Source organism: Dioscorea cayenensis, unplaced genomic scaffold (assembly GCF_009730915.1).
Source record: "Dioscorea cayenensis subsp. rotundata cultivar TDr96_F1 unplaced genomic scaffold, TDr96_F1_v2_PseudoChromosome.rev07_lg8_w22 25.fasta BLBR01002049.1, whole genome shotgun sequence".
Lineage (NCBI taxonomy): Eukaryota > Viridiplantae > Streptophyta > Magnoliopsida > Dioscoreales > Dioscoreaceae > Dioscorea > Dioscorea cayenensis.
Genome location: NW_024088440.1, coordinates 30,337 through 49,932, shown reverse-complemented (window position 1 = coordinate 49,932; position 19,596 = coordinate 30,337). Strand labels below are relative to the sequence as shown.

Below are 19,596 nucleotides of genomic sequence, written 5' to 3'. Positions count from 1 at the left end.
ACCAACGCCCAATCTCGTCGACTCAGGCGAGCTCTAGCTCCACAGCCTTCTTAACGCCTTCTCCTTCTCCTCCTCTATCTTCGTCACCACTAGCTTTGTCCACACCACTGTGGCCACCGTCGCAACAGCCTCCTCCTCCTATGACTCGCCACTATTCTCCCAATTTCCACCAGTTGTTAAAAGAGAGGCATATGTGAAACAAATCCAAACTCACCAAAACGACAAACCACAAGAAACCAAACCGCCATATCTTTCGTCTGTGATCTTCTCCTCATTATATTATATGTATATATTGAATGTTCTCATATATATATATATATATATATATATTTTACTATGAAACTTGTGAAATTTGGTCTTGAGTGATTAATTAAAAAAATAGTAGTGAATTAAAAAAAAAGAGGTGATTGTCTCTTAGCCGAGCGCTTTCCTTTATTTGAGTGAAATTATTCTTGCCCATTGGTAGTGGTTGAGCGCCACGTATTCAATCAAATTATAAGCGTCATCTACACTTTTGTTCATCAAAGCTCCTCCGGATGCAGCATCGATTAAAATGCGGGCATTATAATTTAATCCACTATAGTAGGTTTGCACAACCAGCCATTTCTCCAGGCCATGGTGTGGGCATAATCTCATTAACTCCTTGAACTTGTTCCAAGCCTCATACAATGATTCACCATATTTTAAAAAAAAACTAGTGATTTGGTTCCGCAACTGGGTTATTTTGTTTGGGGGAATGTACTTAGAAAGAAAAAACTTGGAGTAATTGGTCCCACATTTTGATAGAACCTTCAGGCAGTGAATGTAACCAAGCTCGAGCCTTGTCCCTAAATGAGAAAGGAAAACGTCTTAGCCTAAATGCATCTTGTGGGACTTCATTGAGCTTAACGGTGTCATAGTATTTAAGGAAAACAGAGAGGTGGAGGTGTGGATCTTCTACTGGTGAACCTCCAAATTGATTTTGCTGAATTATCAACATAAGTGCAAGCTGCAGCTGTTAATTGTTTGCTTCAACAAGTGGTCTTGCAATAATGGAATGCAATCCTTAAGCACTCGGGCCTGCAAACTCTCTCAAAGTCTTATTATTATCTTCCATATTTGATGCTTGTGAGGATTCTGTAAGCTTTGCTTTCCTTTGATATTGAAGCCAGAAATCCTTCTCAAATTTTTGATCTGGTTCCAACAAAGTTCAAAATTCTTTGAGCTCTTTGCATAGAAGGAGAATTGACCTGCAAAGAAATTAAACAAGTTAAGGGAATTGGACTAAATGGGAAAAACAGAGAATAAAATGCCTAGTCTAACCAGGTTGCAATTCAATCAATATTAACACTATGGTCCCGGCAACGGTGCTAAGAACTTGTTGCACAATCGTAAGCGTACGATTTTTGCCAAGTAATAAATAAGTTATCGATCCCACGAGGATCAAGCACGATTACTAATCTATTGCAACAATAGGCTATCTAGGCAATTAAAGGTGTGTAAATGGAAGACTAAAAACAACAAGCAAAATAAAATACATAAATTGAAATGTAGGCAAGGTTGTGGACTGAAGATCAGGTTTGGTAGGCCTAGGTTAGGGAACTTACCACAAAGAGTAATGAAGATGCTCTTAAATCTCTACTAGATATAGGTAGATCAATTGAAGGGTAATAATCCTTAGTTACTTGTCACTCTCTTTCAAGAGATAACAAGTTGGTTAAGATCAAGCCACCCCCTACTTTCATGGTAAGTGAACTCTCTCAAACCCTATTAAGCTTGATGATTAAACTACAAACCCTCAAGAAACACCTTTCAATGATTTCAAGGCTGACTAGGAAATTCCAAGATCTAGAATGACTGATAAGTGCATGTGTATTAGTAATACTATTCTTTTCTTACAATGAGCATTACTTTTCTCAAATTTTATCGCTTATACATGTGTATTTGTGTTATTTTGCGCATGTAGGGTTGTGGAGAAAATTATAGAAGAAAGAAACCAAAGTAGATCATAGATGCACTTTGTTGATGAAATCTTGGAGTGAACAAATGTGGAGACACAAGTTGTGCTCAAAGACACGTGATTGTGTACCAACCTCGGCGGTGCTTGAGTTAACATGCAAATTGGAGGGGCATAAAGGCAGTCACACTCATGTGTTCCGACTTGTGCAACGCTAGCAAGATCTTCGTCAAATGTAATTTTTCTTGAAGAAGCAACGCGATCTACCACATGGATGTGTGCCCATTCATGTGGCCTCGATGAAAAGTGTGAATTCGGGAGTATTACTGTTCACAGGCTACTGAAAAATCGATTCTTGCAGATTCACACGGCCGTGTAGAAATTCCACATGCCCGTGTGAATGCCATATTCCAACCCTATTTAAGTTGTGATTTTAGCTCATTTTGGGGACCTTTTTTTTCTATCTTTTGCCCATCTCTTCATCATCTTTGGAGGCGTTTGCGGCTAGGGTTTGGAGAGTCTTTGGCTAGGCTTTTGGAGTTGTTCAACAGCTTTCAACACCGTGTTCCTTCAGAATATAGTTATTGGGGAAGCTTTCGTTGGCACCAATTCGACGAGGTGTGCCCTAGGTTTGACGAGGGAACCTTTGAAGAAGACGCGGCCACTCCACAAGACCATCGACACAGACACCAAGGGGGTTTTACTTATGGATTGCATATTTTACTTTCGATTTCATTATTAATTACATTTTTCTCCATGGAGAGCTAAACCTCTAGTGGGTGCTTGGACTTGTAAACCCTAGGATGCTATTGTTTCATTGACCTTTTATTATCCTTTATTTAATTGATGTTTTTAATTGAGGTCTAATCTTCAATGCTTGTTGAGTTAATTTTCCCTTAGAGTGACACTAGGGTTGAGAATCCATCTTGGTATCCTTTGTGCATGAGTGACACACCATGAGGGTTAGACAATGCTAAATTGGAGAGGGTTGAGAGGGTGAGTCGAGAGGTAGCAGAATGTCCCCTTTCCCCTCCGGTATGATTTATCCTATCTCCACGTTCCAAGAGTTCTTTGCGGTTATAATAGAGTGAAGTGCTAAGAGATGAACTCCACTGGGGCTTAGTTGCGCTAGCAACAGAGTGAAGCGTTAAAGTAATCCTTAGTATTTGGGGCTTAATTGTGATTAGGGGTCTGTCGCCTGGACCAAAAGGTTAGATCTACATTAGGGAATATGGTTTATCACTTGGAATTACTAGAGATTTAAGCAACCTTGCACAGTGTGAGGCGTCGAGACTAAGCGATTTCTCCACCGGGCATAGTGTAGGGTTAGTCACGGTTGACTTTAGGTTTGGGGCCGTGTGTTTTAGGATTTTCACGACTCATTAAGCATTAGTTGAGAGGCATAATGATTGGTCTTGCACTTGAAACAATAGTCCTAGGGTGAGCAATGTCCGGGTGCCCCACTTTCTGTCGATTGCCTCTCCTATAATTTACTTGTGCTTTCTTCTTTTATTTCCATTTGCATTGATTTTGTTCACATCACTATCGATTCATCTTCATTTTAATTAAATAGCAATCTTTGTGTTTATGATCACTATTCATTATGGATAAGACAAGCCACTCACCAGGGTATTATTACTTTGACAAACCTGTGCACTTACGGTACACACGCAAAGGGTGTTGTCAATGATCTCTTAGTTACTCTTGACCCCTAAGATAAAGCAAGCAAGGCTTTTATACTCACAAGCTATGCAACATAAATCCAAAGTCAATTCAAATTAAACTACCATTAACTCATAAAAGATCCATACAAGCACATCATTCATCACTTAGGCTAATCCCCAAACCTAGAGGAAAGTTTTACACTTCCATGTCTTGCTTATTAAAAGAAAAATAAAAAGAAGTAGCAGTCATGCAAAAACACAACATAAAAGGACTTGGAAAACCCCCCTATTCTGTCAACTAGCTTGATCTCCAGATTTCTTGGCTGTTCTTCTCCCATTTTTGGCTCCCTTTTAGAAATTTTAGAACTCCTCCTTCTTTTTCCAGCCGCCAACCTCTTCTTTCCTGCTTTTTTCTTCTCTTTTTCCTCTTTCCCCCAGAAACCCTATCTTGATACCCTTTTATATCCCCTGTCAGGAAATGGGTCCCAGGAGCTTTTACAGAACACATGCAGGTTGTGTATCCTGGAAAAGTTGGCCCACCTAGAAAGTGTTGTTATTGTCCTTTGTTCCTTAGGAACATCCTCAATTCATCCAAGTTTTGGGTAAGCTCCAACTTCCTACATGCAAAATGACTAAAAAAAAGAAGTAGTTTATGCACAAAGGGTGAATAATTCATTACAAAAGCTGGGAAAATGCATGCTAAATGAAGAAAAAATAGCTGAATGCATGGTATTGACTATGTAGTTTTTATACACAACATTCATCTTGCGTTTTAGGAGTTGTCTCTCCTCCTTCTAATGTGGTATGTTTTGGTTGTAAGCTTAGTAAGTAAACTACAGCGTCCTTATCCTTTGAGTGTGTCTCAAGCTGCTGCTCCTTTTGAGCTCATTCATTCTGATGTTTAGGGTCCCGCTCCTTTCGCATCTAAAGGCAGTAATCGCTATTATATCCTTTTTATTGACAACTATACCTGCTTCATCTGGCTTTATCTTATGCATCACCATAGTTAGTTATTGTCTATTTATCACTCTTTTACCGCTATGGTACACTCACAGTTCTCTGCCTCTATCAAGACATTTCGGTCTGACTCTAGCGGTGAGTACATTTCTCAGGCCTTTTGTGATTTTTTGTCTTCTAAGAGCACCTTGCCTCAGTTATCTTATCTCGGGGCTCACTCTTAGAACAGGATCATTGAATATAAGCACCATCACATCTTAGAGACGGCACGTTCTCTTCTTCTTGGTGCTTTTTTCCCTCCTCATTTCTGGGCTGACGTTGTTAGCACCGATGTTTATCTTATTAACTTGCATTCCTCATCCCATCTTCATGGTCGTAGCCTAGATGAGTGTCTCCATGGGACACCTCCTCGCTTTGTTTTGCTCTCATCTTGGGAATGGACAAAACTAACAACCCATTCTGTTTCTTGTGTTTTTCTGGGATATAGCGTTGAATATAAAGGTTATCATTGTTATGATCCCATCACTCATCATATTCATATATCTTGTGATGTTATGTTTGATGTGTCCACTCCTTTCTATGCTTCTTCTTCTTCCACTGAGTCCTCCTCTCCCTCGGTCCTTCTGTCCTTTCTTTTCTCTACCCCTTCGACTGAGAATGTCCCCCTGTCTCTTTCTCTTCTCCATCATTCGACCCTCTTTTAGAGCTTCTTTCTCACTCCTCTCTTGTTCCATTTCCTTCTTTATCTATTGAGTCTTCTACAATGTCTTCCCCTTCTTCCTCACATCTTCTTGCTCACCAACCTGTTCATTTCACATACCACCGTCGGGATCCTGTAGAGCCTCCATCTCAGTCGGTCATCTCTAATACCTCTCCTATTATCGATCCAGCTCTTGAGGTACCCTCTCACACCTATTCTTTACGTGATCGCTCCACTTTACATCCTCCTATCCGTTACGCTTCTGTTAGCACTAGCGCTTCAGATGTCTTTGAGCCAGGCACCTACAAGGAAGCAATTCGGTCACCTGAGTGGTTGAGTGTCATGGGAAAGGAGCTTGATACCTTAACTCGGGCTCACATCTGGGATCTCATTCCCTTCTCTTCTCATGTTGTTCCCATCACATATTGCTGGATATACTTGATGAAGACCTGTTATAATGGATCTCTCGAGCTCTATAAAGCGTGTTTGGTTACTCATGGTTTTCAGTAGGAGTATGCCCGTGACTAAGAGGAGACTTTTGCCTCGGTAGGCCACATGTATACTATGCGCACTTTGGTTGATGTTACGACTGCTCATAGTTGGGTTCTTTACCAGCTTGATGTAAAGAACGCATTTCTTCAAAGGGACTTAAAGGAGGGGGTTTTACATGACTTCTCCTCTCAACCTTCGGGTGCCTCTAGGGTCTGTTTGTTATCTTCATCGTGCTCTTTATGGGCTCAAACAGGCTCCATGGGCTTAGTTTGAGCGGTTCAACACAGTGGTTGAGGTTGCTGGTTTCACTCCGAGCATACATGATCCGGCAGTCTTTATTCACTCTTCACCTGGCGGTTAGACCATTATTCTTCTATATGTGGATGATATAATCCTTACTGGCGATGATTCTGCTCACATTACCTTTGTGAAGCAGAAGTTGTGTAAGACTTTCTTGATGACTAATCTAGGTCCGCTTTGTTACATTCTAGGTATTGAGATCACTTCTCATCCTGATAGTTATCTTCTCTCTTAACAACGTTATACTCATGACCTACTTGTTCACTTTGGTTTGACTGATACTCGTACTTCTGCTACAATAATAGAGTTACATTTGCAGCTTCATGCTTCTGATGGGATTTCCTTCCTTCTTGCTATTGACATCTGGTTGCTAGTTTGGTCTACTTAGCCATCATCTGCTCTGACATATCCTATGCAGTTTACATTCTCAGTAAGTTTATTACGGCACACACTTCAGTTCATATGCTCATCTTATTCAATTGCTACAATATCTTCATGGCACTGTATCTCGTGGCTTGTTTTGCTCACGACAGTCCACTCTTCAGTTGCAGGCATATTCTGATGCTACCTAGGCCAGTTCTATTGATGATCGGGTCTCTGTTACTGAATACTGTATCTTTCTTGGATCTTCTCTTATTATTTGGAAGACCAAGAAACAGCCTACCGTTGCCAAGTCTAGTGCTGAGGCTGAGGTTCATGCGTTGGCTTCTATCGTCAAGGAGGTGCTCTAATTGCGTTCGATTCTACATTATTTTGTTGTTCTGATTACCCCTTATATTCCTATTTACTGTGATAGTACTGGGGCCCTTCAAATTACTGTAGATCCGATCAAGCATGAGCTACCCAAACACATTGGTGTAGATGCACACTTCACCTGATGCCATGTACGTACCCAGACTGTGTCACTTCTCTATCTTCCCACAGAGGTCTAGGTGGCTAATTTCTTCACCAAGGCACAGACAAGTGATCAACATCTATTCATGTTATCCAAACTCAAGACGCACGATCCGCCTTTAGTTTGAGAGAGGGTGGTGTTACATGTATTGTTGTATTGTTAGATTATATATATACATATATATGTATATGTATATGTATGTATAGAAGTACATGTATACTTCTCCATTTCTATATCTAGACCTAAAGGGTCACATATATATGGTGTTCAAGGAATGAGACTTGATCCATTCTTCATCTTTTTCTCTTCTATCATTCTCTATGTTAATTTTAAATTGTTTAATAACTTGTTGTGATGAACCCATGTAGATCATATCATCTTCATATAAGCAAACTAACAAGAGACCATTTCTTTTAATAGTCCTTGTACAATGTGTGCTTATTTTGGCTTTTCTCAAAACCATTAAACTGAAAATAATAGTGCTATACAAGCACAAGGTGCTTATCTTAAGCCATACAAAGGCTTTTCTTGGCTTATAGACTTTATCCTCACTCCCTGCAATTGGGGATCCTTTAGGTTGTTTAACAAAGACCCCTTTTAATATATCTTAATTCAGGAACATTGATTTAACATCAATTTGGTACATTAATCATCTCACTTGAGCAGCCAAGGCAAGGAACACTCTAACTGTTTCCATTCTTAACACCAGTGAGAATGTCTCATCAAAATCCACACCACAAACTTGAGAGTTCCCTTAGCCACCAAGTTGGCTTTATGCCTTTGTATACTTTGATTCGAGTTATACTTAATCTTGTAAATCCACTTCAAGCCAACTATTTCCTTGCCTTCAGGCAGTGTAACTAATTCCCATGTTTTGTTCTTCTCTATGGCCAAGAGTTTTTCCTTCATAGCTACTTGTCATTCTTCCATCTTGATAGCTTCAACATAAGAGATAGAATCTATAACATTCAATGCAAAGGTGCAAGTGCCATATATATCCTTCAATAACCGGACCTTCCATGAGGATCTTGTTGGTGAGAATTCATTCTAAGAGAGTGAGCTTCTTTTAGTTTCTTCTATTCTTGAAGAGCTTGCTGAATTGTCTTCATTTGACACAAAAGAAGTAGTGTTTGTTGATGTGGTGGCAGATCTTGTTACAGAGCCATCACCCAAAGTTGAACTTGGTGTTATTGTAATTATATATGTTTCTTTCAGGTCTTTAATTGGAATCCTTTGATTTGGTTCAGCATCCTCCTTCCAGTTCCAACATGCATTTTCATCAAAAATTACATTTGTATAGGCTTTTAGACTCATTGCATTAGCCAACAAATGTACATTTGCATCATTTGGCATCTAGTTTCTAGAGTTCTTGTGAATTAATCAATGAGTAACCAATGCAACCAAATATTTTTAATTGTTTGGCAAAGGGTTTTATAACTCTCCAAGCTTTGGAATGGTGTCATATTCAACATTGCTTTGGTGGGCAATAGATTCAACAGATAAACTGTCATTACAACTACTTCAGCACAGAAATGTTTAGAAGATTCTTATCTTTTAATAAACTCGCCATCTCAACTATAGTGTGATTTTTTCTCTCCGTGACTTCATTCTACTAATGACGATTTGGTGCCATTAATTCTCTCTTAATCCTGTACTCTTCATAGAAGTTGATGTGCTCACTGGACATGAACTCTCCCCCTTATCAGTTCTGAGAGCTTTTATCTTGCTATTTGATTGATTCTCCACAAGTGCCATGAATTTCTTAAAGCACTCGAAGGCTTGAGACTTTAATTTGAGGAAATAGAGCCAACTCATGCGATTGAAATCATTAGTGATCAAGAGCTTGAAATATTTACTCCCACCAAGTAACTCGGTCTGCATGGGGCCACAAAGGTCTACATGTATTAATTTTAAACATTTAAAGGCTCTCCTTGCACCAACTGCGAATGTTCTCCTTATATGTTTTCATAGATACAGGCTTTATATGTTTTAATTGTTTTTATGTTAGGAAGTCCATGTACCATTGCCTTGTTACTTAACCCCCTCAACCCTTTGCCATTAAAATGACCATATCTTAAGTGCCAAATTTAGGAGTTGTTTATGCTTTTCACAATCAAGTTGTTTATGTCTTTTGCCTGGTAACCTAGTGATGATTGGTGTTTTTATCTCTAATAGAGCATGATGTATTTTCAAATGTGACTGTGTAACCACTATCAATTGCCCACCACTAATCAAATTGTGTGCTAATTCTGGTACATATGAAACATCATATAAGAGTTTTACCTGATAGATCTAATGGGTATAAACCCTAGTTCAAAACCTGGATCTTCTTGCTTGGAGATTGCTTAGGAATAAAGAAAGTGGCGAAAGCGTACCTGCACTTGAATCCATTGATTACGACGAAGATGATTGGGTCTTGTGGTTCTTCTCACTGATCACATGCAGAGAGGGGAGATGGAAACCCTAATTCTGAATCTCAATTGTTGCATGCTCAGTCAGGGACCACACCCTATTTATAAGAAATATTTATGGGGCTAATTACAAGTCTGCTCATCATAGATTTGACAATTTTGCCCCCAGGAATTCTACACAATATATAATTAATATGTATATCCACGCATTTAAAATTAGATAATTAGGACCCAATTCAAACTTGAATCAGATCACAACAATTTGGGTCCATTCAAAACTAGAATATAATAAGATATACACAATTATAAACATTTTTTGTGTACGTCTACACAACTTATGTACATAACTCCTTATATCCCTACATATTGTGTAGTCCACAACCCAACATTACCTTCCCATGAAACAATCTAATTACAACCATACCCTTACCTTCAACCTGGATTTCCTTGTTATCACTCAGTTTGACCTTCTATTATTAAGTCTCATCCAATTCATTAAATAACTCCTTAAAACTGGTCATGTGGTTTGAACAACCACTATCCACCAACCATACTGAATTTACTTCATCTTCAGCATTATTTTGAACCATTAATATATTCGGAGCCTCTGTATCTTCTACTATATTTGCACCTTTGTCTTTGAGCCAACATTTAGCTCTTACATAGCCAAACTTCCTATAGTTATGGCATTGTATATGTCCTTTGTGTGGTTTGTAATAACTAAATATCTACCTTAGGGCTAAGCCTCTTCCCCTGCCTCTACTATGGCCTCTCCCATTAATCATCCCTTTGCCTAGGCCTTTGACTGCTGGTTTGTCTTCATCCTTCGCACAAGATGATTCACCTCTTATTGGGAATGCTTTCTTTTCAACCTTTTCAGTTGACCTAAGCATCCTTGCCCACGTGCCTGCAAAGGCCCACTAGTTTTGTAAGGTCTTTTACCTCTTCTGTTACCGCCACTACATGATCGAACTTGGTAGATGGGCTTCTCAGCACTTTTCCAACTACCATGTGTTATACCATAGTGACATCGAGTCCTCTCATCTGGTTCACTACTTCCAACACTCTTGAAATGAAGCTCTGTAACTCATTGTTCCTCATTTGCGGGGTTTCAAAAGAGTATCTCAGGGTTTGGAGTTTTAGCTATCACCTTGGCTGTACCTTAGAATTTTGTATGCGAAATTCCTAAGATTCTTTGGATGTGTTTGCAACTATTATCTGAGAAAACATGGACTCATGCAATGCGTGCTGAATGAAGAACAACGCCTTAGCATCCTTTTTTCGGTTCTCCTTCACTCTGCAAATGCTTTCTCTATAAGATCCCAAAGATCTTGAGACGTTAACAAGGTCCTCATTTTAATACTCTAATGTTCATATCCTTCCCCTTTGGATATGGCAAGTAATAGTTGAGTGACACTCAATGCTTCGCCATTTGAGGCCATGGTAGAGATCAAGGGTTTTCAAGCAAGGAATTCAAGGTTTTCAAGTAAGATTCTTAGGCAAAAACTCAGGGATCTAAGGTGTCTCGGATACTATTGGAAGAGCAAGTGTAATTCTAAAACATCAACCCCTGGTTTCATTCATTCATTCAAAATATATATTATCACTTTATAAATCATAACACAAAAGACATAATACTGCACATGCAGACCATGCTCTTGCCTTTCGTAGTGTGGTTCACCATCACTAACTTTTTTCCCACTAAGCATGTATGCCAATACTTCTTCACCATGCCCGTGTGTTGACTCATGCCATTGTTGGCACTAACCAATGGATCATAATCCATTAGCCCAAAACCATTTCCTCATCAAACCATCTCCTCCAAACCTTTGGCCCAAACTAATTACCCTAAACTAATGGCTCATTAAACCATCAACTTGCAACCTTGGTTTTGGGTAAATTTGTGGGCTGGTTCCTTTCTATAAATAGAGAAGATTACTTCTCATTCTTACATACAATCAAAGTGAGAGTGAGAGTGAGAGTGAGAGTAAGAAAAATTAAAGGAAAAAGAGGAAAGAAGAAAAGTGAGGAAGTGTGGAAAAATATTTTGAGAGTTAGTCCAATCTCCTAGTATAAGAGAGAGTTATGGTTTTCTCCTTGTTATTAGAGAGTTTGTAACTCCTGCAATTTTCCCACTTAGTAAATTCTTCTATCTTTGCCCGTGGTTTTTACCCTAATTGTTTAGGGGTTTTCCACGTAACATCTTTGTGTTCTTTATTTTTCAGCATTCCTTTTATTTATTTTACTGCTGTACTGCTCTATTCGATCCTACATTTTACAACAAGTGGTATCAGAGCTAGATCTTGGTGTAATATATCTACTTATCGTATGCTCTGTGGTTGCCACTATTAGTGGATCCTCCACATCAGAAAATAAGTTGGATAATTATTCACCTTTTGAAAGACTGATTACTGCTCTTGCAGCAATTTCTAATAGAAGCAATGGCGGCAAAATATGAGATTGAAAAATTCAGCGGGAGTAATTTCTCACTGTGGAAGCTGAAGATAAAGGCAATCCTGAGGAAGGACAACTGCTTGGCGGCCATCACCGAAAGACCAGCTGAGGTCAAAGATGATAAGTGGAATGAGATGGGACGGGAGCGCAGTTGTCGATCTTCATCTCGCACTTGGCGATGGAGTCCTATCAAGCATAGCGGAGAAGAAGGCGGCGAAAAGAGATATGGGACCACCTCACTAAGTTGTGACGAGGCCAAGTCACTCCACAACAAAAATTTTCCTTAAAAGGAGACTCTATACTTTCGTGATGGCGAGAATCTACTTCGAGTGACGGGACACATGAATACACCTGAACACTCTATTTTTCCCAACTCACATCATTGGGACATACAATAAAAGTCAAGTGAACGTGCGTAGAAATTCTACTCCAAAGTCTACCAGATTCGTATGATCAACTCGTCATCAACTTAACAAATAATGTCCCCACGGACAGTCTAGTTTTTGACAATATTGCAGCTTTGCTGCGGAGGAAGAAAGTCGTCAGCAAGAACAAGGAAGACAAGCTAGCAAGTTCACAACAAGCGGAGGCTTTGATGGTGACGAGAGGAAGACCAACGAGCGTGAATCTAGTGGGAGTTACAATCGTGGTAGATCAAAGTCGAGGAGTAAGAAGACTTTCAAGTGTTACCACTGTGGCAAGAAAGGTCACTTGAAGAAGGATTGTTGGAGTCTAAATAAAAAGGATTCCAATCCTCAAGGGAATGTTGCAAACACTTCGAGATGATGGAGAAGCCATGGTGTGTGAAGGCAGAACTACATCGAGTAAAAGATTTGCTCGATGTATGGCTTCTGATTCAGAGACCACTTTTTCACATGACCTCCCGAAGAGAATGGTTCCATCGGTATGAACCTATCTCCGGGGATCGTAGTACAAATCTGTAACGATCAAGCTTTGAAGATCGCTGGCATTGGCACTATCAAACGAAGATGTCACGATGGCACGGTTCGGACCATACAAGAAGTCCGACATGTGGAGGGCCTCAAGAAGAATTTGTTGTCTATGAGGACAACTTGATGATCTTGGTTGCAAAATTGAAGTTCAAAAACAAGATCATGAAGATAATTCGAGGAGCGCTTGTATGCATGAAGGGAGAAAAGATAGCTGCAAATCTATACATGCTGAAGGGAGAAACTTTGCAAGAAGGAGAAGCTTCAGTTTGCCACAAGTAGTCCAAGTGAAAGATGCACAATGACATGGCACGTGAAACTTGGACACATGTCGAGCAAGGAATGAAGATTCTTGCGAGAAAGGAATCTACTTCAAGGTCTCACAAAGGTAACACTACCCTTTTGTGAACATTGCATAGTAAAGCAAGCGAGATCGACTCAAGTTCAACACATCTAATTCTAGAAGCAAAGCAATTCAAGAATTGGTTCACTCTGATGTGTGGCAATCACCAGCTACATCCACGGAGGAGCAAATTACTTTGTATCATTTATTGATGACTATTCCAGGAGATGTTGGGTGTACCCTATCAAGAGGAAGGGTCGATGTGTTTCAAGTCTTCAAATTTTACAAAGCGGATGGAACTTGAATCATGAGAAGATGAAGTGTTTGAGGACCCGATAATGGAGGAGAATATACTAGCAAAGAATTTGATGAATTCGCAAGCAAGAAGGCATCAAAAAGGCGCTCACTACAGACATACACTCCTCAACAAAAATGGAGTGGCAGAGGCGGATGAACAGGACTCGTTGGAAAAAAACAAGAGCTATGTTGGGAGTCAGAGGCTTAGATAAGACGTTCGGGCGTAGCACCCGATCACTGTTATGTGGGTGAATCGGGCCCCATCAACCGCAATCGAGTTGAAGACACCGATGGAGATGTGGATCTGGTAAGCCGCTTGATTATTCAAACCTTCATATATTTGGAAGTCCTGTATATGTAATGTACAATACCCAAGAAACTACAAAACTGGATCCAAAATCCAGAAAATGTATGTTCTTAGGATATGCTGATGGTGTTAAGGGGTACCGCCTGTGGGATCCCACTGCCCATAAGGTTGTAATCAGCAGGGATGTTATCTTCATAGAAGATAAAGAACAAGAGCAAGCAGATGGTGAAAGCACTTCAAAAGAAAGCACAGAGACTACAACAATACAGGTAGAAAATGAAGCTGAAGCTACACCAGAGCACGAGGTACAAGAACCAGCTGAATCTGAAGTTCCAGAAGTTCGGCGGTCAACTCGTACAAGAAAGGCACCAAGTTGGCATTCTGACTATATTTTGGAGGGTAATATTGCTTACTGTCTTCTAACTGAGGATGGAGAGCCATCAACTCTTCAAGAAGCACTGAATAATTCAGATGCATCTCAGTGGATGGCAGCAATGGAAGAAGAAATTGAAGCTCTTCATAAAAATAGGACATGGGAACTGGTGTCGCTGCCACAAGGGCGAAAACCCATTGGCAATAAATGGGTCTACAAGATCAAACGTAATAGTGATGATCAAGTAGATCGTTATCGTGCTAGATTGGTGGTAAAAGGATATGCTCAGAAGGAAGGTATTGACTTCAACGAAATATTTTCACCTGTGGTTCGACTCACAACAGTCCGAGTAGTCCTGGCGATGTGTGCTACATTTGACTTGCAGCTTGAGCAGTTAGATGTCAAAACTGCATTTCTTCATGGAGATCTTGAAGAAGAAATTTATATGCTCCAACCAGAAGGTTTTGAAGAAAAAGGTAAAGAGAACTTGGTTTGCAGGTTGAACAAATCTCTGTACGGTCTAAAGCAGGCGCCAAGATGTTGGTACAAGAGATTTGATTCCTTCATCATGAGCCTTGGATACAGCAGATTCAATGCGGACCCTTGTGCATATGTCAAGAGGTTTGAAGAAGAAGATTTTGTCTTCTTGTTGCTGTATGTTGACGACATGTTGGTAGCAGGCCCCAACAAAGATCGTATCCAGGAGTTGAAGGCACAATTGGCTAGGGAGTTTGAAATGAAGGACTTGGGACCGGCAAACAAGATTCTAGGGATGCAAATTCACCGAGATGGAAATAATAGGAAGATTTGGCTTTCTCGTAAGACTTATCTCAAAGAAGATCTTATGACGGTTCAACATGCAAGATCTGTAAGCCAATTTCTACCCCACTTCCCGTTAATTTCAAGTTATCCTCAAGTATGTGTCCTAGCAAAGTGAAGAAGAGAGGATGGAGATGTCTCGAGTACCGTATGCATCAGCGGTGGGAAGCCTAATGTTTGCCATGATCTGTACAAGACCAGACATTGCACATGCAATGGGAGTGGTAAGTCGGTACATGGCGTAATCTCGGTCGAGAGCATTGGAGTGTTGTTAAGAGGATTCTCAGATATGTAAAGGGAACCTCAGATGTTGCATTATGTTATGGGGGATCTGACTTTCATCACGACTGGATATGTTGATGCTCGATTATGCAGTGATCTTGACAAAAAAGCAAATCCACTACTGGATATGTGTTCACACTAGTAGGAGGAGCTGTGAGCTGGGTTTCAAAACTACAGTCAGTCGTGGCTACGTCAACGACAGAAGCAGAGTATTTGGCAGCTACACAAGCCAGTAAAGAAGCAGTGTGGTTAAAGATGGTGTTGGAAGAACTCGGGCACAAACAAGAGAACATCACTCTATATTGTGACAACCAGAGTGCATTGCATCTTGCAAGGAATCCAGCATTTCATTCAAAGACAAAACATATCAGAGTTCAGTACCATTTCATTCGTGAGAAAGTTGAAGAAGGTACAGTGGACATGCAAAAGATTCATACCAAGGACAACCTAGCAGATTTCATGACAAAAGCAATCAACGCTGACAGATTCATATGGTGTCGATCCTCTTGTGGTCTGACAAAGACGTAAGCAACATTGAATGGCAAGATAGAAAGAATGGTGTGAAGATCTGATTGTCTTTCAATCAAATCTTCAAGTGGGAGAATTGTTGGCACTAACCAATGGATCATAATCCATTAGCCCAAAACCATTTCCTCATCAAACCATCTCCTCCAAACCTTTGGCCCAAACTAATTACCCTAAACTAATGGCTCATTAAACCATCAACTTGCAACCTTGGTTTTTGGGGTAAATTTGTGGGATCGGTTCCTTTTCTATAAATAGAGAAGATTACTTCTCATTCTTACATACAATCAAAGTGAGAGTGAGAGTGAGAGTGAGAGTAAGAAAAAAATTAAAGGAAAAAAAGAGGAAAGAAGAAAAGTGAGGAAGTGTGGAAAAAATATTTTGAGAGTTAGTCCAATCTCCTAGTATAAGAGAGAGTTCTGGTTTTCTCCTTGTTATTAGAGAGTTTGTAACTCCGCAATTTTTCCCACTTAGTAAATTCTTCTATCTTTGCCCGTGGTTTTTACCCTAATTGTTTAGGGGTTTTTCCACGTAACATCTTTGTGTTCTTTATTTTTTTCAGAGATTCCTTTTTATTTATTTTTATCTTTAGCATCGCTTCTATTCGATCCTACATTTTACAACAGCCATGTCTCCAGCTCATACTGTTTGTCCCTATCCTGGTGCAACTTTGATCGTCTCCGACACTAATAAGTTTCCATATCATCCAGGCATGGAGCCTCCAATCTCTAAAGATGTTGGCCTCTTGCTTGAAGTGATCAAGTTTTAATTTTCTTAATTTTTAGAGAGAAATATAAATCTTATGTTTTCTTTTTTAAGTTATTTTATTTTTTTAAAATGACATTCATTGGTTTATGATACATCATTTTAGACACACTTAGCAGGTTTTCATTACTCCGCATATCAGTCCGTCTCACATAATAATTTTTTACGCATCATTAATTCACTATAATCAGTGCATCTTTGTATCTATATATTTCTTTGAAGGCTTTGTCATCTTTTGTAAAAAAATAATAAAATTAAATAGAATAAAATAAAAAACTCACTCCACTGAACATGAATGTCTCTTATTAATTAGGGAACTATAAGGAAGTTTTCATTTTGTTGAAATACTAATTTCGAATTATATTCTAAGAAGAATAATCTGTAAAAGGGGATATTTTTCTTGTTTCTATTGTTCAAGACGGGCTTGTTTGATTAATGGTAGCTTTCAGAGCACATTATTCCATTTACTTAATGCTAGAAACATTGAATGTTGGGTATAATGCGGTGGATAAATTTTTGGCCTTTGCATCGATTATATCTTGTAGTTTAATTTGAAGATATATATATATATATATATATATATATATATTATAAAAATGACAAATACAACCTCATAAGGGGTTGTCAAAAAAATAGTTAAGTACAATGGTATATCAGTTACAGTGTTTAACAACCCCTAGAGATTTACCATATCGGAGCGAACTAACATGTGGGCCAATGACAGTTTACATGTGCCCAAAATGATATATTAGAGATTATAATCTCATAATAGTAAATCTCTCTGCTTTGTAATATTAGAAAGGTGGAGAATACGGCTTATTCCATAAGAGGCATAATAAACAATGATTGAACAGTATTGTTATTAAATTTCCTACCAAGGTTTTCAGACCTGGACCGGCCATCGACCCGGAGAAGGGTAGGGGTCAGGGGTCGAGGGGTTCAACCGGGTTAAACCGGGGTCAATAATTTTTATTAAAAATAATATAATTTTTAGTTATATATAATTAAAAAAATTAAATATTGAAGAATAAAAAATAAAAAAAATAAAAACATGATTTTTAAAAATTTAAGCAAGTATTTTATATAAATAAATATTAAGTACACCACATTAAAAATGTAAAATACACCAAATAACATAAGAATAAACTAATATAAAATTAATTGAGAAGCATAAAAATATTCACAAGGAAATACACAACTAAAAAATTCATAAAAAAAATTTAAAATAAAAATATTTCCTTGGTCTCTTCCTTCCTTAGTTTTATAATTTTACATTATAACCCCCAAACATTAATATATTATAAAAAAATAAAAATAAGAATTAAAAATTGGTGCAAACCCGGGTTGATGACCCGGCCGGGTCACCGGTTTGATCGCCCGGGTTGCCGGTTCAACCCCGGTTTTATCAAAATCCAGTTTTATATATTGAACCGGATTGGTTTTAATACCGGGTCCGGGTCAACCCGGTCCAACCGCCCGGTCTGATTCGGGTCTGAAAACATTGTTTCCTACAATATACTATAATATTTGTATAGTATTTCACAATACCGTGATATGGGAATTTTCATAATACCGTGATATGAGAATTCAACCCGCATCGTTCATCCACCATTTGAATGACTTACCACTAGACCATCTAATTAGAGTTTAAATCCTTTTGACAAATGAGATATGTTTTATCATTCTACTTAGCAATAAGAAAAGATGAGTTTTTTCTTACGACATACCTTTTGATCATGTTGACAACATCAGTATTTGGCTGATTCTGACAGAATACTCATCATGACATTTAATTAAAAATTATTTTATTTATGCCATTTGTATGAACAAACAGTTTCTTTTCTTGCTTTCATGCGGAACTGTATAAACATTATGGGAAGTGTGATATTTCTTTATTGAAAGAAAATAAAGTCTTTAAATTGGTCTTGTCTTGATTATTCAACAGGTAATAAATTTTGGAGAATTCCTACTCAAAAGAAGAAAGTTAACATTCATAAATAACTAACTGGATTAAAGAAGACATTAGTTTTTGACTTTGATGGAAAGAAAAGTCAGTGGTTAATGGATGAGTACACCATGTCGCATCAGTCCTACTTCAAAAAGATTGATGCTGATTTTTATTTTTATTTTTATTATTATTATTTATTTATCTGTTTATTTATTTATTTATTGGCAGTTGGAACATTGCATACTCTGTTTTAGGAAAAATTCAGAACCACAAAAATCAATGAATCATATGAATGTTGTTTCGCACGTACATTGAGCAAACAATAGGCATTTGAATTGTAAACCAAAGTTACAAATTAAACCACGTCCGTCAATTCAATTGTGACGAGATGCAATTCTTTTTAAGATAAACAGCACTGGGAAGCTAATGAGTTCTCGAATGCAAGCAAAAGAAAAGCTTTGAATTGTCAGTAAATTTAAACATAGCATTTGCTTGAATCAACAAATTCTGAATATCTAGGGTTTGTGACTCACTTAGATTAGACAATACCTAATTTAATATATATATATATATATTCATATATATATATATATATATATATATATCTTCAAACAGAACAAAATTTGTGTACAAGGGTAATGAACTCAGATCAATTATCAGACTGAAAATTGAATAAGCCATGATGCAGGGAGCAAAAAAGTAGGAAACATCAGCTAAATAATACTGTCAAAATCACAAGCCATTTCTAATCATAACCTTTTTATTAATATTATTATTTCTAATTCATTAAGTAAAAACAGTACCATTTTCAGCTAAGGTATGATATTGAATCAACAATAAGTATAATCATAAATTAAGCCACGACAATGCAAAAAAAACCTCTGTTTATTACTTAACCCCACAGCCAATTTTCCAATTGATGCCGCACCTCTCTTTCACAAGAATAAACATCTAATCGAAATGCAACGTAGAGGAAAAAACATTTACCGACAAGCTGATCCTGCACTCATTAGTATATTTTGCCTTTTTTCCTCAATAAGCTTCTAAACAATAAAAACCGCAAGAATGAACCTCTCTGTATCTGTTCTGATTCAACCAAGTGGCCTGCAAAATAGGCCACTGTGCATCTGCAATATGCAAAATCAGCAATTAAAGTTAAACTGCATACACATATAAAC

At 38.3% G+C, this 19,596-nt stretch overlaps 1 non-coding gene across 1 annotated transcript; it reads left to right on the top strand.

The window, feature by feature from the left end:
• The first annotated feature begins 610 nt into the window (after positions 1–610).
• Positions 611–716, top strand: LOC120257371. Its single transcript, XR_005535655.1, has one exon. It is a non-coding gene; the product is annotated as a small nucleolar RNA R71 (small nucleolar RNA).
• The last annotated feature ends 18,880 nt before the right edge of the window (positions 717–19,596 follow it).